This window comes from Vidua macroura, chromosome 29 (genome assembly GCF_024509145.1).
Source record: "Vidua macroura isolate BioBank_ID:100142 chromosome 29, ASM2450914v1, whole genome shotgun sequence".
NCBI classification, from domain to species: Eukaryota; Metazoa; Chordata; class Aves; order Passeriformes; family Viduidae; genus Vidua; species Vidua macroura.
This window is the reverse complement of record NC_071599.1, coordinates 290,725-303,421: the sequence shown is the minus strand read 5'-3', so window position 1 is coordinate 303,421 and position 12,697 is coordinate 290,725. Positions and strand designations below refer to the sequence as shown.

General features: G+C 51.5%; 1 long non-coding RNA gene across 1 annotated transcript in view; it reads left to right on the top strand.

Moving 5' to 3' along the window:
* The window catches only part of LOC128820605 (uncharacterized), a 31,694-nt gene that overhangs the window by 15,538 nt on the left and 3,459 nt on the right, over window positions 1–12,697 (top strand). The gene's annotated exons all lie outside the window — the stretch shown is intronic.

The window sequence follows — 12,697 nt, the reverse complement described above, 5'->3', positions numbered from 1 at the left end:
TGGAACAGTTTAATAACCATCACAGCTCTTCCCTCAGCTCTCTGTGATATCCCAGCAGCATCTGACATGTCCCCCATCCCCAAGGGACTTTTGTACAGGGACAGTTTTAGACAAAGACTTAAGAAAAGGTAATTTTGTGATAGATATAAACACAATGAGGATGTTGCCTAATGTGATATTTATTTGAACTTCAGAAAGATTGGACAACTCCCTGAAGCTCAAAGCATGAAACCAGTCAGTTGAGAGGCAATTTAATGGCCAGAGAGCACCTAGATGAGGAAATTTGGGAGCAACAGTAAGTACATAGATCCAGCTGGTCTAGTGAGGAGATGTCCTTAGACATGGCCATTTCAACAGAGACAGCTGGAAACACCTAAAGGAAGAGGGAGATGAAATAATAATGGGAATATTGGTGATGCAAGTAGAAGGCAAGATCAGTATTTTTTCTCCTGCCATCAGTATACTTCCAGGAAATTCCTGTTCCTGGTAGGAAAACATTGCCATTTCTTAAAAGTACTCAAGTGACCCAGATAATAAAAATGTGCTTGCATATTGTGAAATGTACATGTGTTAAACTTTTGCCCCTTTCCAGGCAGACATCAGGTGTGTCACCATGAACAGGCAGTGCCACTTGTGCCCTGAGGTGCCGAGCTGGGATTGGGTCTCCCAGAGGGGAGCTGAGGGAGAGCAGAGCACCTTGCAAGCTGCAGGTCCCTGCCAGCCCCACAGGGCTCCTGTCCCATCAACAGCTGCTCTGCTCCAGGCTGAAACGGGGCCCAGCATGGTGCCAGGATCATCAAAGAGCTGAGGTGTGTGCTGGAATTCAATGCCCTCCCCATGGCGCAGCAGCCCTGCATTTCCCTGCTCCAGCCTTGGTCTCCAGCACAGCCATGGAGGCTCTTTGGGCTCCTGACTGTTCCTGCAGCCACCAAGGGCAGCTGAGCTCTGCCTTTGGCACAGTCAGCCCTGGCCAGCACAGGCCATGCTCAGCAATTCCTTGTCTGTGCCCGGCCTTGCTGCCAGCCCCGACAGTGGCTGTGTGGCCCCTTGGTGGCCCTGTGCTGGCCCAGCCATGGTGCCACAGCCCCTGTGCAGGCCCAGCCCAGGACAGGAGCATTGTGGCTGGGAACGGCCCCTGTGCCGTGGTGCCCACGGCAGCCTTGGGGCTCTGTGCCCCATGGCCTCCCTGCTGGGCAGCCTCTGCCAGCTCCTGCCGAGCCCGTGGCACCTCTGGGCCTGTGGTCTCTGCCGGCCTCTGGGCCAGCAGAGAGGCTGGCCAGGGCTGGCCATGGCCGGGAACAGGCCCTGAGCCCCGCAGGAGGATGGAGCTGGGCCACAGCCAAACTCAGCCCAGGGCAAAGCTGGGCTCAGCAGCCAGAGCTGCCAAGGGCTGGGGACAGAGGCTGGCGCTGACAAATGTCCTGGGCCCCCTCCCTACTCTGTCCATGCCGCCAAGGGCACAGAGCAGCCTCCTCTCTTGGATACTTGCCTGTTTTCAATGCCTTGCACAGGCACTGGCCCTGCCCCACAAGGCCTGGGCTGAGTCCTGCCCCTGCACGCTCAGCCAGGCTGAGATGGACACTGATGGTTTCTGTGCCAGGCTCTCTGAGCTGGGCCCAGCTCCCTGCAAGCTCTGCCAGATGCCCTGAGCTCTGTGCAGCACCAAGGGCCTCTCCCCAGCACAGCCCAGCTGGCTCTGGCCCCACAGCTCTGCTCAGGCCAGGCTGCTCTGGCCACTGGCCCCACGGCCTCAGCCCCTGCCAAGGGCACAGCAGCAGCTGCAGCTCAGCCAGGACTCAGCCCCACCGTGGGGGAAGGGGCTTGGCCAAGGCACAAGGAGGCTCCCTGGCTGCCCTGCTCCCCTCTGGCTCAGGTGCTGAGAGCTCTGCAGCCCCTGCTGCCATCCCATCTGCCCAGGCCAACACAAGAGCCCCATCCTTGGGGCCTTCCAGAGCTGCTCCTGCTCCAGGCCCAGGGCCCATCCCAGAGCTGGGGCAGCCACAAAGCTGTGCCCATTTCTGGTCATTGCTGCTCTGACGGGGATGGATCCTCAGCCACCTGGAGGTTGCTGATGAATTTTACTACTCCAGAGGCCTCTTCTTTCTTGAGCTCTTCAGTTCAGGAATTACGTGAAAAAGATTCATAAACATTTGTTCAAAACATCCAAACAAGAAAAACCCCTGGGAATAATTCTAGTCCTCAATTCTTCTGTGGTTAATTAGACAGATTACAGAAGTGTATTCAAAGTGAATATACTATATTGAAACCAGTGCAGAGAGAACAGTTTTGTCCTGTTAAGTTTTCTTTTCCTGTTTATAGTTTGATATCAGCAATGTCCAATTGATATTGGTCCACAGCACCTTCTAATGCAGTTTGAACAGGTATGAAAATCAAGACCCTTAATGGCTGACAATTAAAACACTTTGTCCCCACCCCCTCCCCACCATTTCCCTCATCCAAGCCCTGGAACTCCTATGGATCAGGAATGGTGTGGCCAGCAGGAGCAGGGCAGTGATTCTTCCCCTGTGCCCAGCACTGGTTGGGCAGCACCTCGACTGCTGTGTCCAGTTCTGGGTCTCCAAATTAGGAAGGACATGGAGGGGCTGGAGCATGTCCAGAGAAGGGCAGCAAGGCTGGTGATGGGTGTGGAGCACAAGTCTTGTGAGGAGTGGCTGAGGGAGCTGGGGTTGTTTATCCTGTTGAAGAGGAGGCTCAGAGGAGACCTCATCACTGTCTACAACTCCCTGACAGGAGACTTCAGCCAGGTGGGGGTCGGGCTCTTTTCCCAGGGAACAATGACAGGACAAGAGGAGACAGACTTCAGCTGTACCAGGGGATGTTTAGGCTGGACATCAGGAAATATTCTTCACACAAAGGGTGATTGGGCATTGGAATGGGCTGCCCAGGGAGGTGGGTGAGTCACCATTCCTGGAAGTGTTTCAGGAAAGACTGGATGTGGCACTCAGTGCCATGGTCTGGGTGACCCAACCTGGTGTTGGGTCCCAGGTTGGACTTGATGCTCTCCAAGGTCTATTCCAGCCTGGTTGATTCTCTGATGATTGTGACACTGCAGGGCCCTGGGCAAGCAAGGGGCCATTGTGACACTGCAGGGCCTGGTGGAACAAAGAGCACCATGGGGACACTGTGTACGACATGGCACCACAGAGCCACGGGGTCACTGTGACACTGTGGGGCTGAATGGAAGCAAGGAGTGCATTGTGACAGTCTGTGTCCTGGTGGAACCACAGGGGCCACTGTGACACTGCAGGGCCCTGTGGAACCAAGAGGCCATTGTGCCAATGTGGGACCAAGGAGACCCTTGGGAGAGCCTGGGGACAATGGAATCAAGGGGCCATTGCTCCATTGCAAGGACTCTGGGAACTGAGGGAACAATTGCGACACTGTGGTGCCCCATGGAACCAAGGGTCCCTGGTGACACTGCAGGATCTTGTGTCACCAGGGCTCCATTGTGACACTGCAGCACTAAGGAATTCCTTGTGGCACTCTGAGGGCTCATGGAACCAAGAGGCCACTGTGACCCTGCAGGGCCTTGTGGAACCCTGCAGAGCTCTGTGACAGAGCAGGAGCTCGTGTCATGATGGGGCCATTGTGACACTGCAGGGCCCCATGGAACCAAGGGGCCAGTGCTGCTCCTCAAGGACTCCTGGAGTGAAGGAAACATGTTTGACACCATGGTGGCCCTTGGGACCAAGAGGCCATTGTGACACTGTGGGACCAAGGAGAGCATTGCTGCACTGCCAGACCTCATGGAACCAAGGATCCACTGTGACACTGCAGGGCCATGGAGGACCACGGCACCATTGTGACACTTCGGGGCCCAGGGATCCAAGGGACTTTGTGACACCAAGGGGTCCCATGGAACCAAAGGGACATTGTGACACTGGGAGGCCTCATGGAATCATGGAGACCATTGGGACACTCTGGGGCCTCGTGGAACCGTGATGACACCAAGTTGTCTGGGAGTGTTGATCTGCTGGAGGGTAGGAGGGCTCTGCACAGGGCCCTGGACAGGCTGGATCCAGGGCCCAAATCCAACAAGGTGAGGTTTAACAAGTCCAAGTGCCAGGTCCTGCACTTTTGCCACAGCAACCCCTGCAGCACTACAGGCTGGGGACAAAGTGGCTGGACAGCAGCCAGGCAGAAAGAGACCTGCAGGGACTGATGGACAGCAGGCTGGACATGAGCCATCAGTGTGCCCAGGTGGCCAAGAAGGCCAATGGCTCCTGGCCTGGATCAGGAATGGTGTGGCCAGCAGGAGCAGGGCAGTGATTCTTCCCTTGGACTCGGGACTGGTGACGCCACACCTCAAGTGCTGTGTCCAGTTCTGGGCCCCCAATTTAGGAAGGACATGGAGGGGCTGGAGCATGTCAGAGAAGGGCAACAAGGCTGGTGAGGGCTCTGCCACACAAGTCCTGTGAGGAGCAGCTGAGGGAGCTGGGGTTGTTTATCCTGGAGAAGACGCGGCTCAGGGGAGACAAGGAGGTGTCAGTGCACAGATTGGACTTGATGATCTCCGAAGTCTTTTCCAGCCTGGTTGATTCTGGGATTCTCTGAAACCACCCTTGGAGCAGTTGCAGGAGGAACCCTGGGCCTCCTCTTCAGAAACTCCAGCAGCCCAGGTCCCTCAGCTTCTCCTCAGAGCCCCAAAGCCCATCCTATCAGTCCTGCAGAGCATCTGCAGCTCCTCCTCATTGCCCAGAACAGGGAGGCCCACAGCCAGAGACAGCAGCCCAGATGTCCCCCCCTGGCCTGAGGTGCCTCTGGCAAGGGAGCAGCACGAGGCACTGCAGGGGCCTGCAGACAATTCCTGCAGCACTTGTGGGATGATCCTGCTCCCCAAGGGCCATTCCCATGGTGCCAAGTCAGGAACTGCAATGGGGAGTAGGGCCAGAGAGGAAAGGGCAAACAGGGATGGGCAGTTTACAGGGCAGGGAACAGGGCTGAGGAAGAGGAAGAAATTTGTAAAATAGAAGAGAAAAGAAAATAAAGCAAAGGAGAAGCCAAGGAAATGCTCAGGGCAGTTTGGGGGTGGCTGCCAGGCAGCCCTGGCTCTGAGCAACAGCGTCTGCAGTGGGACAGGAAACTCCCAGCTGATGGGAACAAACTTTCTGGCTGAGTGCAGAGGCCAGGACAAAGCTGAGTGGTTTCCCTGGCATCCCCCAGCCCTTCCTGGCCCCAGGGGCTGATGGCATTTGTGCTCCCTCAGGTTCATGTTCCCACAGCAACAGCATGGGGGTGCTCCCGCCTGCTGTGTGCAATGCAAACAGGGGCTCTTGAGCCAGCGCTGCCGTGTCTGTGCCTGCAAGGATGCGGCACCTGTGTGAGCTGGGGGAGAGGCCATGGCTGCAGAGGGGGGATGTTGTTGGCAGCTCCATGAGGACGCTCTGGGACGCTGCCCTGGGCTGTGCAGCGCACTGGGGATGGATCAGCCCCTGCTCTGCTGCTCCTTCCCATCTCCCCCAGGGCCCTTGCAGAGCACCAGCCATGCTGTTTGCCCCCAGCCTGCCCACGGCCAGCCTGGGGCTGCTCATGGGGGTTTTCTGTGCTGAGCATTAGCCTGGCTGTGTTCTTGAGAGAGCCTGGGCAAGGAGGCTGGAGCCCCCAGGCCCTGGCCTGAGGCGTCAACGCTGCCCCAGCAGTGCCCATGGCCTGTCCCTGCTGCAGCCCTGGCACTGCCACCCCCAGGACTGTGCCCAGCCCCGAGAGCACTCAGGCCCTGCAGCAACACCAGGGCCACCAGGGCAGCAGGGCAGGGCCACGGGAGCAGCACTGCCAACACCAAGTGCTGCTGCTGCTGGGCACAGCTGCTGTGCCAGCACTGATCTGCCCCCAGCTCTGCACACAGACATTGCTGCTGCAGCTCCAGAGAAGGCAACAAAAGAGCATCTCTGCAGAAAACTTTGCTGGGAGATCCTTTAGTTCCTTTAAAGCCACCGAGAGCGCAGCCCCTCATTGACACAGTCTGTGGTCACAGGGAAGGTGGAGAGAAACAAAATGAGAAATGGCACAAACAATGACATTTCCTTGGGGAGAAGATGAAAAAAGGAAAACAAAGGAAAAAATGCCCACAACCAAACCAACAAGTATCAAAAATGACTTTTATTACAAGTGATTGGCAAAAAATGGCCAGCAGTTCAATGTTCCTGAAAGCATCCAGTGATCAGTCTGCACACTGCAGCCTTGAGCTCCTGGTTCCTCAGGCTGTAGATGAAGGGGTTCAGGTCTGGAGGCACCACCGAGTACAGAACTGAGAGGGCCAGATCCAGGGATGGGGAGGACATGGAGAGGGACTTCAGGTAGGCAAATGTGCCAGTGCTGAGGAACAGGGAGAGCATGGCCAAGTGAGGGAGGCAGGTGGAAAAGGCTTTGTGCTGTCCCTGCTCAGAGGGGATCCTCAGCACAGCCCTGAAGATCTGCACATAGGAGAAAACAATGAACGCAAAACATCCAAAATATAGAAGAGCACTTAGCAAAATAAGCCCAACTTCCCTGACTTTAGAGTGTGAGCAGGAGAGCTTGAGGATCTGTGGGATTTCACAGAAGAACTGGCCCAGGGCATTGCCATGGCACAGGGGCAGGGAAAATGTATTGGCTGTGTGCATGAGAGCAGTGAGAAAGGCACTGGCCCAGGCAGCTGCTGCCATGTGGGCACAAGTTCTGCTGCCCAGAAGGGTCCCGTAGTGCAGGGGTTTGCAGATGGACACGTAGCAGTTGTAGCACATGATGGTCAGGAGAGAAAACCCTGTTCTAAGGAAGAACATAAGCAGAAAAATTTTAGCAGCACATCCTTTGTAGGAGATGGTGCTGGTGTCCCAGAGGGAATTGTGCATGGCTTTGGGGACAGTTGTGCAGATGGAGCCCAGGTGGCTGAGGGCCAGGTTGAGCAGGAAGAAGAACATGGGCGTGTGCAGGAGGTGGCCACAGGCTACAGCGCTGATGATGAGGCCGTTGCCCAGGAGGGCAGCCAGGGAGATGCCCAGCAAGAGGCAGAATTGCAGGAGCTGCAGCTCCTGCCAGTGCCAGTATGAGGAAGTGGCTGATGGAGCTGCTGTTGGGCATTTGCTGTGGCTGCACATGGGGACCCGTTCATGGAGAAAGGACAGTGACAAATCAGGAGAGGCCGCTTGGAGCCAAACCTGAGCCATTCTCTGTAGCCTGTCTCGCTGGGACTCACCCACCCTTGTTCCTGCTCTGGGAAAACCTTCACCCAGGTCCCTGCCTGAGCTCCAGTTGTGCTAAATTCATTTTGTTAACTTAACTCCAAAAATCTCTGTTTCAGTCCCTCCTTTTCTTAAAATATAGTAAATTCTTTTACTACAGGGGTCTCGATTTAAATTTTGACTTACTATTATGACAATCTTCCTTTAGCAGGATTCTATGAATTCTAGAGAGGGACGTTAGAATGCTTACACATTTTAACTTTTTTTTTAAATTTTACATGAGTGTTAATATAGACATCATTAAATTTATAGTAACTTAAGTTAATAAAGCTATAATGGGGTGACATAAAGTGTTCTAAACAGTGCATTTCACTAGTTATGACTTGTGTTTATTAGCTAGTGATTAATGTTGAATACACAAAGTTAGTAAGGGGCACTTGGTGTGGTCTCTCTCATTGTGGTTCTAGGGTCTTCTTGTAAGAGACTTAACATATAGGAGGTTAGTGACATGTCTTGGGTAGACATTCTCTTCTGCACCCCATATGGTTTTTCATAAAGCAATTCAAAGTGGTTCAGCTTTTCTTTAGTCTTGGGTTTGGTTCAAATCTGTAACAAATTAGCTTTTTGTCTCAATCATACAATTTGTTGTTTGATCAAATGATTCATTTTCTCTACCTGACCACTTGTTTGTGGGTTATATGGGGTGTGAAGTTCCCAGTCTATGCTCAAGTATTGGCTAACTTGTTGCACTAATTTTACAATAAAATGTGGTCCTCTATCTGAGGAGATTGTGGCCAGGACTCTAAAGCGTGGTATGTTTTCTTGTACCAATACCTTAGTTACTTCCCGAGCTTTAGAAGTCCTGGTGGGGAATGCTTCTGGCCATCCTGAAAAGGTATCTGTTAGCACTAGTAAAAACTTATACCCCCCTTTTCTTGGCAATTCTGTGAAATTAATCTGCCATTGCTGCCCCGGCCCATGACCCTTCCTAGTCTGGCTAAGTTTTGGTTTAGGAGTATTTTTGGGGTTGGTCTGGAGGCAAAGGTCACATTGTTGAGTCACTTGGGTGATAGCTGTTTGTAAATGTCTAGCTATGATCCTTTCACTTAGATATTTATATAGAGCATCAATACCCCAATGGGTTTTCTGGTGTTCCTCTCGTATTAGGGACTATAATAAATAGGAGGGTATAACTAATTTTCCTTCTATGGTGGCCCATCCCTCTTGGTTATAGTCTCTTTTTTGCTCATGGATCAATTTTTTTCTAGTTTGTTGTATCTTGGCTTACCTTCGGGGGAAATTTGCCCATCTGGAATTAGGGCTGCCTCAGTTATTACTTCAATTTTTGCTGCTTCTTTTGCTTCCCTATCCGCCAGCTCGTTTCTTTCCTCCAATTCTGAGTTTATCTTCTGATGTGCCTTAATGTGCATGATCGCTACTTTCTCTGGCAACTGGACTGCTTCTAGAAGTCGCAGTACTTCTGATGCATGTTTAATATTTTTTTCCACTGATGATATAACTGCTTCCATCAGTAAACGAGACTTCTGCATTCTCAAGGGGGGTGTCCATCAAGTCAGGGCGGCTGGAGTAGGTGGCTTCGATGGTCTCCAGGCAGTCATGTTCTACTGGTTCCCCTTGGTTTCTACTGAGGAAGGAGGCTGGATTGACAATGCTAGTCACTACTATCTCTACATCATCTTGCTCCACTATGATAGCTTGGTATCTTTGGGGAAAGCCAATGTCTGCCTTTCACCTCTAGCACTGCAGACATTGTGTGAAACACTAGCATAGTCATTTTCTGGCCCAGGGTGAATTTGCGTGCCTCTTGGATGTTCAGTACAACTGCTGCAACAGCTCTGAGGCACCCAGGCCACCCTTTAGCTGCTGCATCCAATTGCTTAGAGAAGTAAGCCACTGCTCTCCGGTACGGGCCGAGGACCTGTGCTAGTATTCCTAAGGCAATTCTTTGCTTCTCATGGGAGAACAAAAGGAAAGGCTTACTTACGTCTGGCAATCCCAGGGCTGGAGCTGACATGAGGGCTTTTTTCAGCTGGTTGAAAGCTTGCGTAGCTTCCTTTGTCTATTGGATGTTCCTGCTTTCAGTTGCAATCAGTTCATATAAGGGCTTAACAAACAGTCTGTAGTTATAGATCCATAACCTGCACCACCCTGTCATCCCCAGGAAAGTTCCTAGTTCCTTTACAGGCTAAGGTTTTGAGGTCTGGCATATTGCCTCCTTCCGGCTTCGGCCCAAGGTACGTTGTCCAGCACTGACTTTGTAACCCAGATAAGTTACTTTCTGTTTTACTACTTGGGTTTTCTCTTTGATACTCGGTACCCTTGGTGCCCCAAAAGGTTCAAGAGGCTTACTGTCTAGGCCACGCATGCTTTTCTTGTCCGTGTGGCTATCAGGATGTCATCTACGTACTCTAGCAACTTCCCTTCCTCTGGAGGGGCTTCCCAGGTCTCTAATTCTTTTGCAAGTTGTTCTCCAAACAAAGTGGGTGAGTTTTTGAATCCTTGTGGGAGTCTGGTCCATGTCAGTTGAGTTCTTCGCTCGCTTTTAGGATTTTCCCATTCAAATGCAAAAATTTTCTGGCTGGCTTCGTGGATAGGAAGGCAAAAGAAGGCGTCTTTTAAATCTAAAACGGTAAACCAAGTTAGCTCGGCTGTTAAGCAAGTTAATAACGTGTAGGGATTGGCCACCACAGGATACAGATCCTCAGTTACCTTGTTTACGCCTCGCAGATCCTGTACTAACTGGTATGACCCATCAGGTTTGCGAACTGGTAGTAGGATAGGGGTATTCTTTTAATAATCCAAGACACAAAAAGTTCTCAATTACTGGACTAATCCTTTCCCTATCTTCCTTCCTCAAGGGGTACTGTTTAACCCTGACAGGTTTCTCTCCTTCTTTTAGCCTGATCTGTATAGGGGGAGCGTTTTTCGCTCTCCCTGGTACATCAGAGGCCCATACCCTAGGAAATATTTGATTCATTATCTTTTCATCAATTTTAGTTTCTCTCATTACTTCAGTGGTGGCTAATATTAAACTCAATATTTCTACATAGTTTTGATCATTTACCTCCAGAGTCATCTCCCCATTTTTAAATGTAATAGTTGCTTGTAATTGTCTCAGCAAATCTCTGCCCAAAAGTGGCTCAGGGGAATTGGGAATATATAGAAATTTGTGGATCCCCCACTGCTTTCCCAGTTTGTATTTTAGCGGCCTAAAGAAACATGCCTTTTCAGTTTGGCCAGTTGCTCTTGTAACTATAGCATAATCATCCCCTATGGGCATCAAAGCTGTATTTAGAACCGAGTACGTTGCTCTAGTACCAACTAGGAATTTTACTTCTTTCTTCACTTCTCCCAGCTTTAGAATTACAACTAGAAGGACTGCTGGGGTAGTTTCTTCTGGTCTCACTTAAATAACATATGTTGTAACAAGGTATTATATTCCAATGTACTTGTAGGAGGCTATCTTTCCTCCTCCTTTAGACAATATCATGGTCATCAATGGAAGCAATATACTTTCATTCGTCCACATTCACTTAACTTTATTTTTCACTTACTCTCACACACAACAAAACAACCACAACAACAAGGTACCTTTTATTTTTCAACACACTTATTACACTTTTAGGTGTCCTTGGCCAGTCTCAGTGTTCTTGGATACCCCTCAATCTAGCTGTGTGGTTCCCAACTGTAGATCCTCTGAGATTTATCTTTCAAAGAGGCAAAATTTTTATTCAATTTTGGGTGCTCTTGAATATTAATATCTCAACCCAGCAAAACTTAATTCTGGGTGCTCTTGGAATGTTAATCCCTCAACCCAGCAGGTTTGAATCAACCCTGGATGCTCTTGGAATATTAATCCCTCAACCCAGCAGGTTTAATCCTGGATGTTCTTGGGCATTCTTATCCCTCAATCCAGCAGAATTTTTAGGGGCCCCTCCCACACATTTTACCTTTTATTCTTCCCCAACAGATTATGTCAAGAAAACCTTCTTTTTACTTTTTATTATATTTTTCTTTTCTTCTCAATTAATTACCTTTTATTCCCCACCCCCGCACCCCCCCCCACCAAGGGGTCCCACTCTTTCTCCGAGACCCAGTCCCGGGGGGGTTCTCTCACTCTTTTTATCACTCGCGTCGTCTCTTTACTGGCTGCTTTTCTCGCAAAAAAGACGGAAATGCAGCATGGGAGACTGCCGCTCTCGTTTAGCAGGTCTGGGGTAACCAGCCCGCCTCTCATTCACACACATTCATCCCCCCTTTATCCGCCCTGTAATGCAAAGGATCTCCCAGTGACAGCTTTTAACACTAAAGGGCAGTGCTATCGCACAACAAACACTTAACTCTTAGCCCAGCCGGGCTCGCTGGCTACTTTTGCAAGCTTTTTACCAACCAGCGATGCTTTTAAGTGGTGCTTTTAACTCCCAACTTGTACCATGCTCCCACTAGCTGCGCTATCAGCTAGCGGTGTTCAAAGCAGCTTCTCAAACCACGGCTTGTGCCTGCACGCCCGCTGCGCTATCAGCTGGGCTGCGCCTAAAGCACCTTTGCAAACCCCGACTTAAGCCCCGCGCCGCGCTCCCCTGCCTCGCCAGAGACAGCTCATGCCGCACATGCACACCACCCACTCTATCAGGTGGTGTGGCTGAGCTGCCCCGCGCATGCGCACTACCCGCTCTATCAGGCAGTGTGGGCTGTTGCCCCGCGCATGCGCTCTCCAGCACTGCCGCGCTGCGTCTCTGTATCTTAGCAACGCCGCACCGCGCTCCACCATTTCACTCACACATACACGCACACGCACAAGCATGCACGTCCGGACGTAACAGACACACCACACCGAAATTGGGACACACCACACTGAAATCGGGACACAACACACAACACACTGAAATCGCGATTTCGCCCTCCCCGAGCCGCGCTTTCAGCTGGGGAGGTCCTCCCGCCGCCGGCCTCTCCCCCGGTGGCGGTCTGCTTGCAAGCCCCTAGGCAAACCTGCGCGCAAAAACATCTTTTTACAACTTATCAGTGCCAACCTTAAGAAAATAAATTAATACATACCGCTTTCATCCGCTTGTGGACGGGCTGTGGTCTGCTCCCCGCAGTGTACAGCCGAGGCGCAGAGTCCCTCCGGGGAAAAGCCCCGTGGCGCCTGAGGGTGTCTGCTCCCAACCGGACCTGCGGGTGAGCAGAGCAGTCCCTTCGTGGTCGCCAACTGAAACGATACGCGGAAGAAATCAATAGACTCCATAACCTGGGGTAGTTATGAAGTGGGTACGTATGTCAGCGCCCGGCACAAGTGAGATAGCTCTCCAAAACTTGTGCCCCGAGCCTCAGTCTGACCCACACCTTTATTCTCAAAGATGTTCCATATGCAATACATTGCACAACTTTTTCATGCATATTCAACCCCTGGCCCCGCCTGTCCTCGCTTCTCATGCTAAGTAAGTCCACGCCCTTCTGGGCATGCGTGGTTTGCTGTGGTGGTCGTACGGGGGTCT